Source organism: Lathamus discolor, chromosome 5 (assembly GCF_037157495.1).
Source record: "Lathamus discolor isolate bLatDis1 chromosome 5, bLatDis1.hap1, whole genome shotgun sequence".
Lineage (NCBI taxonomy): Eukaryota > Metazoa > Chordata > Aves > Psittaciformes > Psittacidae > Lathamus > Lathamus discolor.
The window spans coordinates 31597130-31613614 of record NC_088888.1 but is presented as its reverse complement, the minus strand read 5'-3'; the positions used below and the strand labels follow the sequence as shown (position 1 = coordinate 31613614).

Genomic DNA, 16485 nt, shown 5'->3' with positions numbered 1-16485 from the left:
GCATTTCATCTATATATCCAGACATAAAGGAAATTTTGCTTTCCTTTAATCTTTTGTTAATTGAAACATAAAAATCAAGAAAGAAACTGCACACTTGTCAGCTACTCAAATATCCCTTCAAAATTGAAAGATGCAAGTAATACAAAGATAAATACCTCAGGTAGCACATAAAGTCCTGCATTTTGGGGCTTTTGTTTTGTTTTCTCTACAGCAAGTCATAACAATCTTTGCTCTCAATTCTTGGAAAATAGGTTTGTTAAACTCTTGCCTTTCAATGGAAAGATAATAGGAAGGTGAAAGATTTGCACTTTTTAGTTAATTTTAGGACTATGTCAGTCATCTTAAATAACTGAAACAAAACTGAACAAAATTAAACTTCTGAAATATTATAATGAAAGTATAATGAAGCTGGACTTCCATCAATTGCTGCAATACAATTATGAACTATCAGGAATATTTCCACAAGTCTTAAATATTTTCCTTACCAATTCACTCTTTTGCAGAATTAAGAACTATTGATCTTAATAGTGATAACTATTCATCCCTTCAGACTGCTGTTGCTGTTACTTGTTCCTCATCTTTCAGTTACTACACTAAAATTTAACCAAATAAGTTGCTTATTGAGGCTAACAGATCTTGTTTGATGCTCTTTGCCATTTATTGCCCACCCCCCCCCAAAAAAAAAAAAAATCTTCACAGATCTTCGGTAAATGCCTCCACAATACTAGAGAGAAATAGATGAAGTCAGGCACTTACTGAAATTAAACTGGATGAAGTTAACATCAGTTTTAATACTTCCAATAAAGCCTTGCATTGGCATTACCTGACAGTAATTCCCTCTGATATTTCACCTTCCCAGTTTTCTCTTTGGAAAGCAGAAAGGTAACAGGTTTCCAGAACCTGGAACTCTTTCCTCCCACCTCACATTTAATACTACATTTTCCCATACTTTTACATGGAGCACAATTATGCTCTTAACTGAAGCCAAGGAGCTCAAATTCCTGGGTGCTCTGGTTCTTCACAAACTTATCACAGCCTGCTGTAACACTGAGCCTGCAGCATCCTGGTAACTCCAGGCTGCAAACATGAACCATAAAGAGCCAACAGCTTATACTAAGAAAATCCTCAAGACACCACATACTCACACAGCTCTTCCTTCTTCCCTTTCCCCTTAACACATTCCAGTATCACTTCTAATACAGTGCTTTATCTGGAAGCAAGACACTGCCATGTACCAGTTTCAACAAGTCACTGAAAGACTTGTTCAAATGCAAGGCCTGAATCTGAACAGAGGAAAAAAAAAAACCATGACCTAGTGCATACCCTGCTGCTTTATTAGTTCTTCTCAAATGACCATAACAGCTGAAGCAGAGACCCTGCTGAGTCAAAGCAAAAGCCCCCACCTTCTGAGAAGAAGCTAAGGCACAGTTACACAAGACAGTTCAGCCCACCTGACAACTCATGACTAGTAACATGTTTCCGTTCCTCCCCAGCAACTCTTCCCTTCTTCCTCAAGCACTCCACTCATCCAACTCTTCTGATGAGAGTCATCTCCACATGTTTGCAGAAAACCCCTTTTTTCATCTGGATTTTTGTGGTTGTTTAATTACCATGTTGGGAGATAAGACAGTTGTCACTGTCAAAGGAAGAAGGCAGGAAAGAGATCTTCCCCTTCAGCAGCAGCAAGCTGCTCAATCAGCTTAGTCAGTTCATACTGATGAGTCCAGGTGACAGAACAGAAGCACACACAGATCTCTTCTACTTTGTCTTGCCCCAGTCTAAAAAGATGTCTATCACCTCCAGATGAGTGCTATCACAGGCACTGATAGCTCTGATGACACCAGCCCAATTACTTGACACTAAAGTCCTATGAATTTTCATCACACAATTTGCCAACGTAACTGACATTCTCACAATCATCTCTGAACAAGAGAAGAAAGCAAAGAGTCAAAGTAATCCCAGACATACATAAAGCCCTCCCCACACTGCATATATTACAATCTTTTCTGACCATTATAATCCCATTTTCCAGCAAACAAAAAAGATGACTTTAAAGTTAACTCAGCAATATGAAGTAGCAACATCTCAGCCTAACAGCCACTACAGTTCTTCACTACAGAAGCCCGCAGATCTTGGCATCTCCTTAAAAAGGAATAAATAGATATTAATGAGGTCTCGCTGATGATGGCTGTTCACTCCAAAGGACTAGAATTCACCTGCAGAGGACAAGCAAGCATGTCCTGGACAGCAAGCACCTCTTGGGGTGACAGAATCCTCTTACCAAATCATTTCACCCTACATTCCCTCTGTACCCTTCTGCCTGCACAAGACAAGTATTAAAGCCAGTTTTGCTTCAGAATTCCTCTATGTGCAACTACACCTTATTTGAAAGCAGACTATCAGGAAACTGGCAAAATTCAAGTAAAGGAAATTGGCTCCCTGCAGAACCTACAAGGGTGTACAACTGCACATTAATAAGATCACCTGGTCTATTAAAGAAATCACTAACAATAAAAATTCAGAACTGATAGCATCCTCAAGTTTTGTTCATATTTCCAAGTACTTGCTTATGCTCTTTGAGCTTAACTGTAAGGAGAAATATACAAAAGCAGCAACTTACTTTTAATAAGTGTTCAGTATGCAGTTTCTCTTTTCTGATATTTATATATCAAGTGTCTTACTTTCCAACAGTTCCTATACTATTGTTCAAGGTGCTGACAGTCTCTTTTCTTGTCTTAAACTGCATTAAAAACTCATGCAGAGACAAGAAAAACATACAAGGGACTAAGAGAAAGGCAAAAGCAGAAGAAGCATTTAAGAAGAATTTTAATTAAATGATTACTAACCTAACAGAAAAAAATCTTATGATTGATTAAACATTTTAATGGAAAGCTGTCTTTGAGTACAGTAAAAAAAAAAAAGAAATCTAATGGTGGAAGGAGAAAAGGGAAAGCAGAGAGTGACATTAAAAAAAGCTCCTCTTAAGATATCTGTATGCAGTCTTACAAACCAAGCAATGACTGGCTTCCTGAGGTCTCATTTACTATTAACTCTGGTTTTAGAAGTAAAGGCATTGAAAGCTACTTGCTCTTAGCTTGCAAGATTCTCTGTTGAAAGGACAATGAGCGAAAAGAACAAACTTAAAATACCCTACAAGCAGCTGATTTTTTTTCCTTATTAATGACAATATATGAAGGCATTCTAATTTTTCACTCTCTATTTTAAACGTCCACCAGAAACTATCAGTGCCACTAAACCACAGATTTTCTAAGGTATCCAAGAGGATACTTTCTTCTTTCCACTACTGGTCTGTGAGCCTACAGTTAAAAGCAGGAAGGAGTCGAAGAGTATTTTCCCAAATTCTTAACACAGTGTAGCCCTGTTATGATAAATGACTAAAACAGATGTCCCTGCTTCTTTTTCTGTCAAAGGTTGTCCCATCACCTCATAAGCAACAGTACAATGGCTAGTGATGCAGTCTTGTGTCACAAACTCTAAGCTTCTCTAGAAGCTAATAAGGATTCTTATCGATTCATGTAGCACTACTACAACTAAGAAGTCTCAGATCAACACTCTTCTCTACCCCGTTCCCTTTTATAACCACATTAGATACTTTTCCAACTCCTAGGTCACTACGTTTGGTGATGTCATCCTCCCTCTGAATTTCTTCAGCTGCTCTGCTTTCTGTTACACAAGAAGTTTTATTCTCCCAGTGATGCACCTGCTTTCCCTGCCTTCTCTCACACGCTACAGGTAAGTAAAAAGCGGCTCTTCAATTCATTTAGGGATACGAGGTAACGTCCAACTCTAATCCCCCTTTCCGTCCTGTCGTGTCTCCCCCACCCACCCCGGAGTACCTTCGCACATTCTCCCCACACTCAGAAACTACCTGGAAGAGTTCTCATTGCTCCTCTGTTCAGTCATCGATTAAAGAAAGGAACGGACGGTTCAAATGCTGCGACTATCGCATTCCACGTCCATCAACATTATCGCGTTTCCCTTGGCAGCCCCGATCTGCTTTTCTCCAATTGCTATCTGCTGCCTTCAACAAACGCCTTGCTGCCAGCGAGGCTTTACGCTCCGGTACTGCACAAACGCATCACAAAGCACAGCCCGCCGCAACGCGGAGCCCGCGGCATCCCGGCAACACGAGAAAGAACGAAAAACACACACCACCCGCACGCAGACAATTACACGTCGCTTTTCTGTAAAAGCAGAGGTCACAGGCAGGAAGAACCACTGCGGGCAGCAAACCGCCTCACCGAAGCTATCAACACGGGGCCAGCCCCGAGCCCCGTCCCTGTGAGGCATGCGGGAACCGAGCACGCACTCCCCCCAGCTCCCCGCCCCCGACGGACAGAGCGGCCCGGCCGGGCCAGGCCCCGGCGCCGGGGAGCCCCGAGGCGGGCAGGGCCCCGCCTGCGCCACCAGCGGCCGCTTCTTCCGCCTCTCGCAGCCGCCTACAGCAACCAGCAGGCATCCTCACTCGGCCGCGGCGCCCGGCGCTGACTGACAAGACGGTCCATCCGCCCCGGCCCACGCACCGCCACTCCCGGCCCGTGGCTGGCCGCCCCTTGGTGCTTGTGCCCTCCGAGCTGCCTGCCTGCCTCCCGGCCGCAAGGCGAGTCCGGAGGCAGCAAAGCCCGCCGCGCCCTTACCCGCTCCTCGCCCCGCCAGAGCCAGCGCTCACGAACCCGAGCTCCGCTCTTATCCCGCTGACAGCGGCCCGGCAGCCCATGGCGGGACGGCCCCGCCCGCCCTCGTCTCCCGGGCAACGCAGCGCCCCTGGCCTGGCCCCGCCCCGCCCCTGGCCCCGCCCCGTCCCGCTCCCCACCTGACTCCTCCGCTACCGCCGCCGCCGCCGCCGCCGCCACAGCTCCGCCAGCGCCGGCGCGCGCGTGGGCGGTATGACGTACGCGCCAACAACCAATGGGCGCCGCCGCCTGGCCGGGCGGGGGCGGGGAGAATCCCTGTGGGCGGGAGCGTGACTCCCCCTGGGCACGCCCCGCCGCCGGCGGGCCTGGCCTGTCCGCGCGCGGGTCGGGTGCGCCGCGCGTAACGGTTCAGACACAACCCCCCGCGCGCACCCCGCTTTAACGCCAACGTTAAAAACGCCCGTCTCCCATCGTTGGTTCCCAGCACGCCCGCCGGCGCCAGTGCTGCCGGAGCTCGAACTCGGTGCTGCCCGGTGGCTGCAAGCCCCTTCCCGAGGGGAGCTGTGCCCCGTTAGTCGACTCGCGACAAAGGGCTCGGGGTATGAGGGGCTTTGCAAGCAGAGGGGAGTTTCATCGAATCATAGGGAGTTTGGGTTGGGAGGGACCTTAAAGCTCCTCCAGTCCTAGCCCCCTGCCATGGGCACACCTTCCACTAGACCAGGCTGCTCAAAGCCCCCTCCAGCCTGGCCTTGAACACTGCCCAGGATGGGGCAGCCACAGCTTCTCCAGGCAACCTGTGCCAGGGCCTCAGCACCCTCACAGGGAAGAGCTGCTTCCTTATACCTGACCTGAAGAGTTTGTGCTCTTTGCTGCAAGTGAATTCTCAGAACTGCAGAGCCAGGCTTTGGCGCCCAGCTGAGGCACCTGGAAGAAAGGACTGCCCTGAATGCCACTTGATCAGACGCCCTGTCAGAGTTGATTCATGTGTGCAAATAAATCAGTAATGTGCCCTGACTCCATCTCAGTGCTCTCACCCTCGCCGGGAATTCACCTCACACAGCCAGGGCCCTTACTGGCTTTTTTGACTGTGGCAGCAACACGTTACCCATGATGCTAATAAGCACACACTCCATATATTGAAACATGTCTACGTTTGGCATAACCTTCCTGATTCTTGGAATCAGACCTTAGCATGACCTTACCTCAACATGTCCCTCCCACATCCTTAGGCCTCTGGCTGCTGCTTTGGTCTCCTATTCCCTGAGCCTTGCTGCCTCTCCTGGGAAGGACTTGGTTCAGCTCTGTGGTTGTGTTCCAGTTATCATCCCAGGGCTCACTGGCTCAGTGGCACATTGGATTTGTAACACTTGAGCCAGCCTGCCTGCGAGGATTACACGGATGGACAGAGCCTGACCTTGGGAACACTTCAGACAGCAGGATCCCAGGACCCACCTGCCAAAGTAAGTTTAAGTACACTGAGGTAACAGCAGGTAAGTCTTTTGCAATTATAAACTTCAATCTGCCTGTATACCCTGCTTCTTGTACTCTTTCCCATGGCATCTACTTACGGCCATGTTTCTTTCAGGCACCCTTAGGTACTGGAAGACTGTTATAAGGTGTCCCAAGAGCCTTCTCTTCTCCAGGCTGAACAAGCCCAACTCTCTCAGCCTTTCCCCATAGGAGAGGTGCTCCAGCCCTCTGATCATTTTTTTAGCCCTCCTCTGGACTCAATCCAACAGGCCCACGTCTTTCCTGTGCTGAGGACTCTAGAACTAAGTACTCTGGGTGGGGTCTCAAGAGGGTGGAGAGAGGAAGGGAATCACCTCCCTCGACCTGCTGGTCACACTCCTTTTGATGCAGCCCAGGATACGGTTGGCTTTCTGGGCTGCGAGCACACACTGAAGCCGGCTCATGTTCATTTTCTCATGGACCAACACCCCCAAGTCCTTCTCCGCAGGGCTGCTCTGAATCTCTTCTCTGCCCAACCTGTAGCTGTGCCTGGGATTGCTCCAACCCAGGTGTAGGACCTTGCACTTGGCTTGGTTGAACTTCATGAGGTTGGCATCAGCCCACCTCACAAGTGCATCAAGGTCCCTCTGGATGGCATCCCTTTCCTCCAGTGTGTTGACTGCACCACACAGCTTGGTGTCATCAGCAAACTTTGCTGCACTCAATCCCACTGTCCATGTTGCCAATGTTAATTCAGGCAGACTAAACCCTACTTTCAAGCCAGTTTTTTTTTAAGTCCTGGAGAACATGGTAGGATTTGGTCCAGCCTATCCCTGCTGGCACTTCATCTACTGAAGAAGAAAATGAACCAAGATTCCCAACCCTGGGCTCAGGGAGTCCTCGACATGAAGCAAACTGCCTAATGCTCTCGTGAAGCCACTCCACTTCTGCAGCTGAGAAGAAAGCGAAGTCTCTTTTATCTCTGAACCAGGGTTTCCTGTTTATCAAAAAGAAGAGGTAGAGCTGTTTGACCTTTCTTTCAGATCTTCCAGCTGCCAAAGGAAGACTACATGCATGTGTCCATCCTCAGTGCTGGCAGTGACAGGAAGACAGAGGTTTCTTCTGGCTTCTCCCATGAAAACTCCTGCCTGCCAATAACTCCAAGGCTCTTTGCTGGTACTTCTGCTGCTGCCTGGTTTTCCTCAGCAGCAGATGTAGGGCAGAGCCAACATGATGCTCAACACATTGTCTATGGTATTCTTAAAGAGACCAGTGAAATGAAGCAGCCCATATGAGCCTGTTTTATGGCAGAACTGAAACAGCAGCCATGAAAACTAATCCATTGGCCAACAGTACATCAGCTCACCCTCAGACTATTAGCTTTTAAAGTTCAAAGAATAGAAGCATTTTAGATTGGTAACAAATTTTACTGAAACTAAGAGTTTTCAGATAAGAATTGGCCACCACACAGAAACATCTGAGTAAATTTTTGCAAGGTATCTATTAAAACCTATGAAAGGAAGTTAGCCATAGCCTAAATCGAAATGCATGGAAGCAGTTGTTGTCATGTGTGTGCTAAAAAATAAATAAATATTAGAAACTGTTTGGACTAAAAGATTGTTGAGAAAAGGAAGTAGGTGCAGTTAAAGATTTCATCAGAACAGTGATGTTCTTTCTCACTTGAATACTTCAAAGTGCAACATATCTTCCAGCTCTTGCAGATTTCCTGTAATTGTAGTAATTAAAGACCCTGCCACAGATATGACAGCATGCCTATTGCTCAGTTTTAAATATGACTTTTTCAAAAGAGTACTATGCATTCCGAATTCATGTGCTTCAATATAATTTTGCAGCAGCACCATGAAACTGAATAGAATGACACCAGTTCATGGCAGAATAACTTTAAATGAAGCCTGGCTCTTCATATCAACATTGATTCTCTGATAACTCACTCTGTTCTACCAAAAGCATCTGAATCTCACTATAAATTTATGAAGTTTTTCAGCATAATTCTTCCTGAATTCCTACTGTAATTTTCTGTCTTCTGCATATATGAAGAATGTAATGAGATGGAAAGCAAGCAAGAGAGAAGAGATGAGTTGTATTTCCCTACTGTTCTCCTGGACATAGAACAAGCCCACAGTACTGAGATCTGCACAAGTCATAGTGGCACTCAAATTCTATCAGTATGTGGTATTAACATTCACAGACAGTAGATTTAGATCAACAGTTCCAAAACACTGGGGTCAATGAGCCACTGTCCATTCTCAGAACTTCCTAAATACCCACTACACATTTTTCGTAAGATTCCGTCTACTCTCACCATCGAAGTTCCAGCTGAAAGCATTACAAAGATAATGTAAGGCCTAGATTTTTTGGCCCATTTCTACAGTCTTGTTTTCCCTCTCTCCTTTCCAATTAGTATTCAGCTGTGTCTGAAAATTGACCGGTGTTTTAATGATGCGATAAAGTTGATAATAAAAACCATAGAGTAACACATACAACATGCGAACTTTCTAGAATCCACAATCTTAGAGAGGTTTTTGGAAAGGGCATCTTTTGTCAGTTAAGATGAGCAGTCTTTCAGCAAGGAAAGAATAATGGTCTGTTTTCTTTTTTTCCTATGGTACTGTAAAAAAACTGAAAAAATGAATAAAATAGCCAAATAGTTTTGCACTTAGGAAATCAAGGGGTGGTTGAGGGATTCATAAAAAAAAAACCAACAACCCAAACATACAAGTTTAGATATGGCTCTATGAACATCGTGAGGAGAAACAGTCTGTGAGTAGATGCACTTCCAGATCAGTGTTGGAGGAGATAGCTGTTGAATAAATTTGAGGACAAAGGAATCCAAGCTGCTTAGGTTTCATGTCTGCGTTCTTCATGTTTGACTAGTTGACTACAGTGGTATAGAAAGACCACAGAGAAAAGGAAAGCATAATTCAGCAGATAAAAAGCTATTACGAAGGTGGAATTAAATGCTTCCAAAAGGGAACTTACTTAAACAACAAGAAATGTGGGAAGCCTTCCCTAGCTGTTTGTAATTCTTGTTTAGCCTTGCCTACTGCAAGGGCTTGATTTCCAGAGATGATTGATATTTTATTGATGTAATTCCTGGTCAGCACACACTGGTGTAAGTATGTACTTACTGATGGTTCTAGTTCCTGTTTGCAGAATAGAAGAGCAGGTAGCCAGATAGCCTGGCTGTAGCACATTGTACAACCCCTAAATTTGTTCAGTGTCTAACCTAGATGAAAGAATTTAAAAAGACTTGCATTGTTGGTTTTGAACCAGTGATCCTATTTTGGCCTGCCTTGGCTTTCTCATTTAGGAGGAATTAATCCAGTTTAAAGCTTACTCAAAAACAGTGGAGGTGAATCACTAGCTGCAATGTATGCTGAGCTACGATTAAATTGCCTCTAGTGCAGTGAGTTTGAATGAGGTAACAAAACTTCATTGAAATCAGTTTCTATAGAAATGATTGAAGCTAGTATTATTTCCACTGCAAAGAATGAGAGAAGCCTAATGAGAAATGCAAATGGTGTAAAAACCTATATACAGGACTTTGAGCTTTAATTTGCACTTTCTCATGGCTCTCGAATGTGTGAATTACACCAGATCATAGTCTCTTGCAGTTACACATTGTCATGTGTCTGTAACAATGTCTAAAGACTCCTCCCTGTTATACAGTAAATAATCAGACTAAGGATGTGTTTTGAACTGAGTCAGTTCAAGAGGTGAAGCTGAGATTAAATCTCAATAAAGGCATGTTAGGCTTCAGTTTTCACATGTCCTTGTTAGGTCCACCATTGTCTTTAGCTGGACCTACAACCCATGCAAAAATACTAGACCTCCTTATCTCCCTGATCTAATGCAGAAAGTATCTGTAGTTCACAATAACAAATACTTATCTTTTCTCAATGAACACTATGAAATCAGCTAACTCGTAGAAAGAAGTATTCTTTTTTTTTTAATTTCTTATTATAACTGTTTCATAGGAAAAGTCCTTTCAGATTCTCATTTTCACCACTCATACACCACTTCTGAATTTTTGCCCTTCTCTTCTTAAAGTAATAAATTAAGGTTGGACTGAAAAGTTTAGGATGAGTGGATATTTTATAAAGAAAAAACAAGACCAAAACTAAGTGCTTCACAAAAGCATGAGGAGGCCCCTGAAAATGACCTTGTTTCCATATGGACATTTTTGTCATAACTTGCTGATCCATTCATGTCATAATAAAGGTTATCCATGAGAATTTATCAGAATAACAATCTGTCTTTCAAAGGAGCGTATCATCAGAGTGGTAGATCTGGAAACTACGGGACCAAACAGCGCTGACTGTATTGTAGGGGTGAGAGGAGTTTATATTTGCCTGAGCAAACCTTAGCCAAGCTTTCATGTTGAATCCTTTCACCTTGTCCCTCCCACTCCTGGTGTACCCCTCTTTCCTTTTTCAAGAAGTAAAAAATCATTCATTTTGCCTGGACACAGTTGAAACAGTCTGAGGCTGCTTATTCTGACGACAGCTAACCTTTCTTCATCGCTGTTTGGTGGTGAGCGGGATATGCTTTTTAGTTCTGTTTCAATGCAGATACCTCCATGGCTTTCTCACTGATCCAGTTTCTTCCTGGATTCCAGACATGTCTTAAAAATGTCCAGACTGGGTCAGACTTTAGGGTTGTTCAGATCAACATCGGTTGCAGTTGCCTGCAGGAAGCTACACAAACATAAGTGTATGGTGACACACAGTATCTGTTCCAGCTTGCAGCAGACTGCTGCTCCCTAATATCCTGGGACACATGTGGTATCCTCATGGTTTGTAAGCTTCAATTACTTTTCTCTCTATTGATTTGTCCAGTAGCTGTGGGAGCCCATGTAAGTCTTTGGCACCCACCAAGTCCTGCAGCATTCCAAAGTTCAATTACAGAGCTGGCTAAAAAGTACCTCTTTTATGTATTTGGGACTTTTAACCTGCCCATTTCTCTTGGTCTCTTCTGGTTCTTCTGCTTTGTGAAAGAGGAAATAATTATTCTCTAGCCTCATTCTCTATGCTGCTCATGGTTTAAGACTCGTCAAATTTCCCCTCTGCTCTTTTTGTTCCACTCTGGAGGGTCCCAGACTATTTAATAATTCTCTGTGTACCATTTGCTTCAGCCTTTCTTTGAACCTTTTCTTGTTAATTTTTAGCACAAGAGAACTGGAGCTGCAGACAATTTTTGAGTTCATCATAGATTTGCTGCATAGCACGCTTATGTTTTCTTCTCTGTTCACTCCTTAATAATTCCTAAGGTTATACTGCTTTCCCTCCTCCACCACTGAGCACTGGGCTGACAAAATCATAAAACTGTGTGCTGTAACTCAGGGATCTCGTCTACCCAAGTAATGGGAATTCTCTTTTCAACACTTCTCTCTCCACGCAAAGGCAGGATTGTTTTGACTGGGGTGCATTCCTTTGCTGTTATTAACGCTGATACTTTAATTTCTTTTTCTTGCCCTTTTAACCCCATAACTCATAGCTTTATTCTTTCTCCAGCTGACTTTTGTTTTTGCTGCCTAGAGTAATTTGCCATCAGGAAGTTCTCTCACCTCAAACTAAGCTTCTTTTTCCAGATAACTTCTATGCCAAAAAATCTTAGGAGCAGATTTCTGAGACTTTACAGATCACTCCCCTCTCCTCCCTCCTCCCCAAAAACTCCAGGAGACCTGTGAGATATTTTTTGTTCTACAAAGGCTATACAGTTTTTTTCCTCACTGTATCACACATGTTCATGCACCTGCTAATTATATTACATATTATTTGGTCAGTATTTCTGCAACTCTTTATGGTCACTTCAGGTCAGATATCTTGGAGCGCATTCTCCTGGAAGGCATGCTAAGGCACATGAAAAACAACAAGGTGCTTGGTGACAGCCAGCATGGCTTCACTAAGGGGAAATCCTGCCTGACCAATTTGGTGGCCTTCTATGATGGGGCTACAGAACTGATAGACAGGGGTACAGCAGCTGATGTCATCTACCTGGACTTGTGTAAAGCATTCAACACTGTCCCACACAACATCCTTGTCTCTAAATTGGAGAGATATCAATTTGACAGATGGACCACTTGGTGGATAAAGAACAGGATGGATGGCTGCACGCAAAGAGCTGTGGTCAATAGTTTAATGTCCGGCTGGAGACCAGTAACAAATCGTGTCCCTCAGGGATCGGTGTTGGGACCAGTCTTGTTCAACATCTTTGTTGGTGACATGGACAGTGGGATTGAGTGCGCCCTCAGCAAGTTTGCCGATGACACCAAGCTGTGTGGTCCGGTTGATACGCTGGAGGGAAGGAATGCCATCCAGAGGGACCTTGACACGCTTGTGAGGTGGGCTGATGCCACCCTTATGAAGTTTAACCATGACAAGTGCAAGATCCTACACCTGGGTCGGAGCAATCCCAGGCATAGCTACAGACTGGGCAAAGAAGAGATTCAGAGCAGCCCTGTGGAGAAGGACTTGGGGGTGCTGGCAGATGAGAAAATGAACATGAGCCGGCTTCAGTGTGCGCTCGCAGTCCAGAAAGCCAACCGTATCCTGGGCTGCATCAAAAGGAGCGTGACCAGCAGGTCAAGGGAGGTGATCCCGCCCCTCTACTCTGATCTCATGAGATCTCACTTGGAGCATTGTGTGCAGTTCTGGTGTCCTCAACATAAAAAGGACATGGAACTGCTGGAACAAGTCCAGAGGAGGGCCACGAGGGTGATCAAGGGACTGGAGCACCTCCCATAGGAAGATAGGCTGAGAAAGTTGGGGCTGTTCAGCCTGGAGAAGAGAAGGCTGCATGGGGACCTCATAGCAGCCTTCCAGTATCTGAAGGGGGCCTATAGGGATGCTGGGGAGGGACTCTTTGTCAGGGACTGTAGTGACAGGACAAGGAGTAATGGGTTAAAACTTAAACAGGGGAAGTTTAGATTGGATATAAGGAGAAAGTTCTTTACTGTGAGGGTGGCGAGGCACTGGAATGGGTTGCCCAGGGAAGTTGTGAATGTTCCATCCCTGGCAGTGTTCAAGGCAGGGCTGGACAGAGCCTTGGGTGGTATGGTTTAATGTGAGGTGTCCCTGCCCATGGCAGGGGGGTTGGAACTAGATGATCTTAAGGTCCTTTCCAACCCTAACTATTCTATGATTCTATGATCGAAATATAAACATAAAGACAAACATAAAGCATTTGTTGTGATACCAGGTTTTCTTTTCTTTTTCTTTTTTTTCTTTTTTAAAGCTGGGCCTTTCCAAATTTAATGAGTTTCATGATAGTCAGTGTTGCATTAGAAAGATTCAGCAGCAAAACTTTGTCTCACACCCCCACCCCCCCACTCTCTATTGATTAGCTTTTGTTGTTTTTTTTAAAGGAAAATAGACAAGCCAGATCAACAACACAAAGCTGTTAATCACAACACTATGAATAAATCATGAGATAAACATTAGAATCTTCTGGCAAACTGACCGTGATTTTTACAAACATTTTAACTCTGCATAACAAAACCCCAAACCAACTTGTTTAAAACATTTCTGCTCCTGCATGAGACTCATATTGCACTTCTCCCTGTGATTTCTGATTAGCAATCTCATAGTTTGTTTTCAGTCCAGTCGTGCATTTGTTAGTGAATTATCTTTGCTGGAAAAGGAAAGGTAATTCGGCAAAGGTAAGTGTTCTATATTTATAGACATGCTTTTTCTGATTAGAACGTTGGATGTCTCCATCTTCAGAAGCAGTATTCCACCTCCATGCATGGAACGCTAAGGAGCATCTGGGATGCTGGTAAAGCAGACACAGAGCAATCAGGGGGCTGTTCTCAAATAGTCCTCTGGCACTGAGGGGTTTGTGGCTGCCTGTCCCCCCGTGCAGGAAGTGTTGGTGTGGTGTCAGGGGAAGGTGAGGTGCTGGTTTAGTGCCTGTTTCCCCACCTATTCATGGGAGTTTGTGTCAGCATTGCAAAAGGAGTATTTCCTTAGGGATGCTCTAATGGGGACAGGCTGCTCCCCCCAGCCTGGCCGCTCTGGAAAAAGGACATTTAGAAGCATTGGTACATATACCAGGCTCAGCTCTGGCACAGTGAGGAGATCTGACAAGGACAATGATGCTGAGCAAGCAAAAGGGTGCAAAAGAGCCAGTGTGGATGGTATGCATGGTTTGTATCGCCTGCTTTGGAATAAACCCAGCACATGAAGTAGTCACTGTAACAACACTCAGCCTTTGTGCTTTTCTGCTTTCCTTTAGGTAGTGCTGTCTCCAGATTAGCGTTTTTGGACAAGCACTAGCTCTGAAGACACTACAGGGGACAAAGCATGCTCTATTTCAGATGCCGTCATTTCCCCACAACCAGCAGCAATGTGTGCTTCAGTCTGAACCTTTCTGCCAGTCTTATGCCAGTTCCCCTCCATCCTCATTTTACTGTGTTTTCTGACTTTTTCCAACTGTCCTGAGCATTGCTCCAAGGCACTGTTTTGATGCTATATTGCAGCATTCAGAAAGAGGAAATAGCATCGATTCAAGGCAAGGATGGGAGCCAGTTTTGCAGTTTTCTGTAACTCAGTGGAGCTCTGTAGTTATTTAGTTGCATTGAATAATTCAGTGGGGAGGCTGTCTGAAATGCACCAGCCTCTTTGTTTCCTATGAAAGGTGATGCATGCTCTTAGTTCTTCAGATAGCTATCCAGCAACCAGCACAGACTTCTTCAGAAACATATGCATTTATACATCCAGAGAGTAGCTTCCAGCAGCCCTCCAGGCCCTCTGCCAAATCTTCTGATTTTCACATTATAAGGCCAAATCCTGTTCACAGTTTTGTCAGCATTACTCTGCTGCTTAGAGCATTCACAGCAAAGTCACACTGGTACGAATGGGTTTGCTATAATCTTCAGTGTTTCCCTAACCCAGCACACACCATCCTGAGCCTTCTCTCCCACCTGGCCAGCGGCGCTCCCCTGCCTTCTGACATGACACACAAGCTGACAAACAAATATCAAGCCACAAATATCAGTCCCCAGGCAAGCACCAAAACATGTGTGACAGCTGCTACTCGTTTCTAAGCCCTCACACAGACCTCCCCAGAAACCTCCCTGCCAGCCTGCACCCAAGCAAATGCCCCAGCCACCTCTGCTCACACTCTTTCTCCTGCACTTCCTCCTACAAGAAACCTGACTACCCCATAGTGGGGGGGAGTGACCCTTCTTGGGGACCTTTCTTTCCCTCATCGGCGTTCCCCATTTCCATGCAGCTTACCCTTCCCTTGGAAATTAGGCATCATCCTAAGGAATAAAAACTGTTTAAAAACCTGTAGAGCATACCTGGTTCCTCAGAGAGTTGCAACTAAAAAGCAAGGGCGCAGTGACACAGAATTGCTTGGGCATCCTCCTTCTGGGGACTCTTCTGCTAGCAGTTCACATGGATCCGGTCAGAGGGATGCTGCTGCATCTGCACAAAGTGCTGCAGTGAAGCCTCAGAGTTTCTGTGAGACTGGATGAAATCCCAGCCTCCTTGCTGTATGCTCTGGCTCTTTTTCAGCTTCACACAAGCAGCTTGTCCTGCAGAGGTCTGGAATTTGGAGGTTGCTTTGGTTTGTTTTTCTTTGAAGTGGTTGAGCTACCGTGTCTGCAGTGCTGCTGGAAGGGGAAAAAAAATGAAGGGAAAGAAAGAAAGACAAAAAGAATTCCTGCAGGCTTTTACCGTTAGTGGTACAGGAGGATGAGTAAACAACACAGGCAGCTAAAAAGATTGGGCTAAGTGGTGCAAGATGCTAAAAGATTTCCAATATGCCATTCCATTGTGTTTGCTTGAGTATTGTATATAGACATATAAAAAAGGAACAGTTCAGCCTTAAGGCCCCATTCATGAGCTGAGATGACCGTGTGAAGAACACAAAACTCTGTCCTGTTCTGCCAAAAAAACTTTCAGTGAACAATTCTGAGCTGAATTTAAAAGAAGAAAGTTTCTGGTCTCCAAGTGATGTCATTTGTCTGAGCACAACAATAAAAAACATAAATGGGTGATCAAACCATGAAAGTCAAAATCTGCGCATGCGCACACGCATCTCTGAGCCTGCAGGTTTAGATGTCTCCTTTTAAATTTCCATCTGCAAGGACAGCAAGGCTAGGATCCTCCTATTCTAGTCACAATAAAGAAATTGTATTTGTTCTGAAGTACCAAATTACTTATGTGAGTGATCCCAATTTCATAGGCACCAATTGTTTTATGGCTAACACTGGTGTGCTGGCTTGAGCTAAATGGGAAGAGATCCAGAGCCATGAACCCTTGGAGGCAGTGCAAAGATTACATTCACACTGTGAGTGCACTGGCAGCAGCCAAATGCCAAAAGCACAGCTAGAACTGAGAAGTCACTAACA

The 16485-nt window shown here is 44.9% G+C and overlaps 1 protein-coding gene across 4 annotated transcripts in view; it reads right to left on the bottom strand.

Moving 5' to 3' along the window:
• LYST (lysosomal trafficking regulator) overlaps positions 1-4741 on the bottom strand; it is an 87141-nt gene extending 82400 nt beyond the window's left edge. For 3 of the 4 annotated variants that reach the window (XR_010613010.1, XM_065680228.1, XM_065680230.1), the window contains exon 1: positions 4659-4741. The gene's annotated coding sequence lies outside the window, so the exon portion shown is untranslated. The remainder of the gene's footprint in view (positions 1-4658) is intronic. The other variant, XM_065680229.1, reaches the window with a different exon arrangement.
• Positions 4742-16485: the final 11744 nt, after the last annotated feature.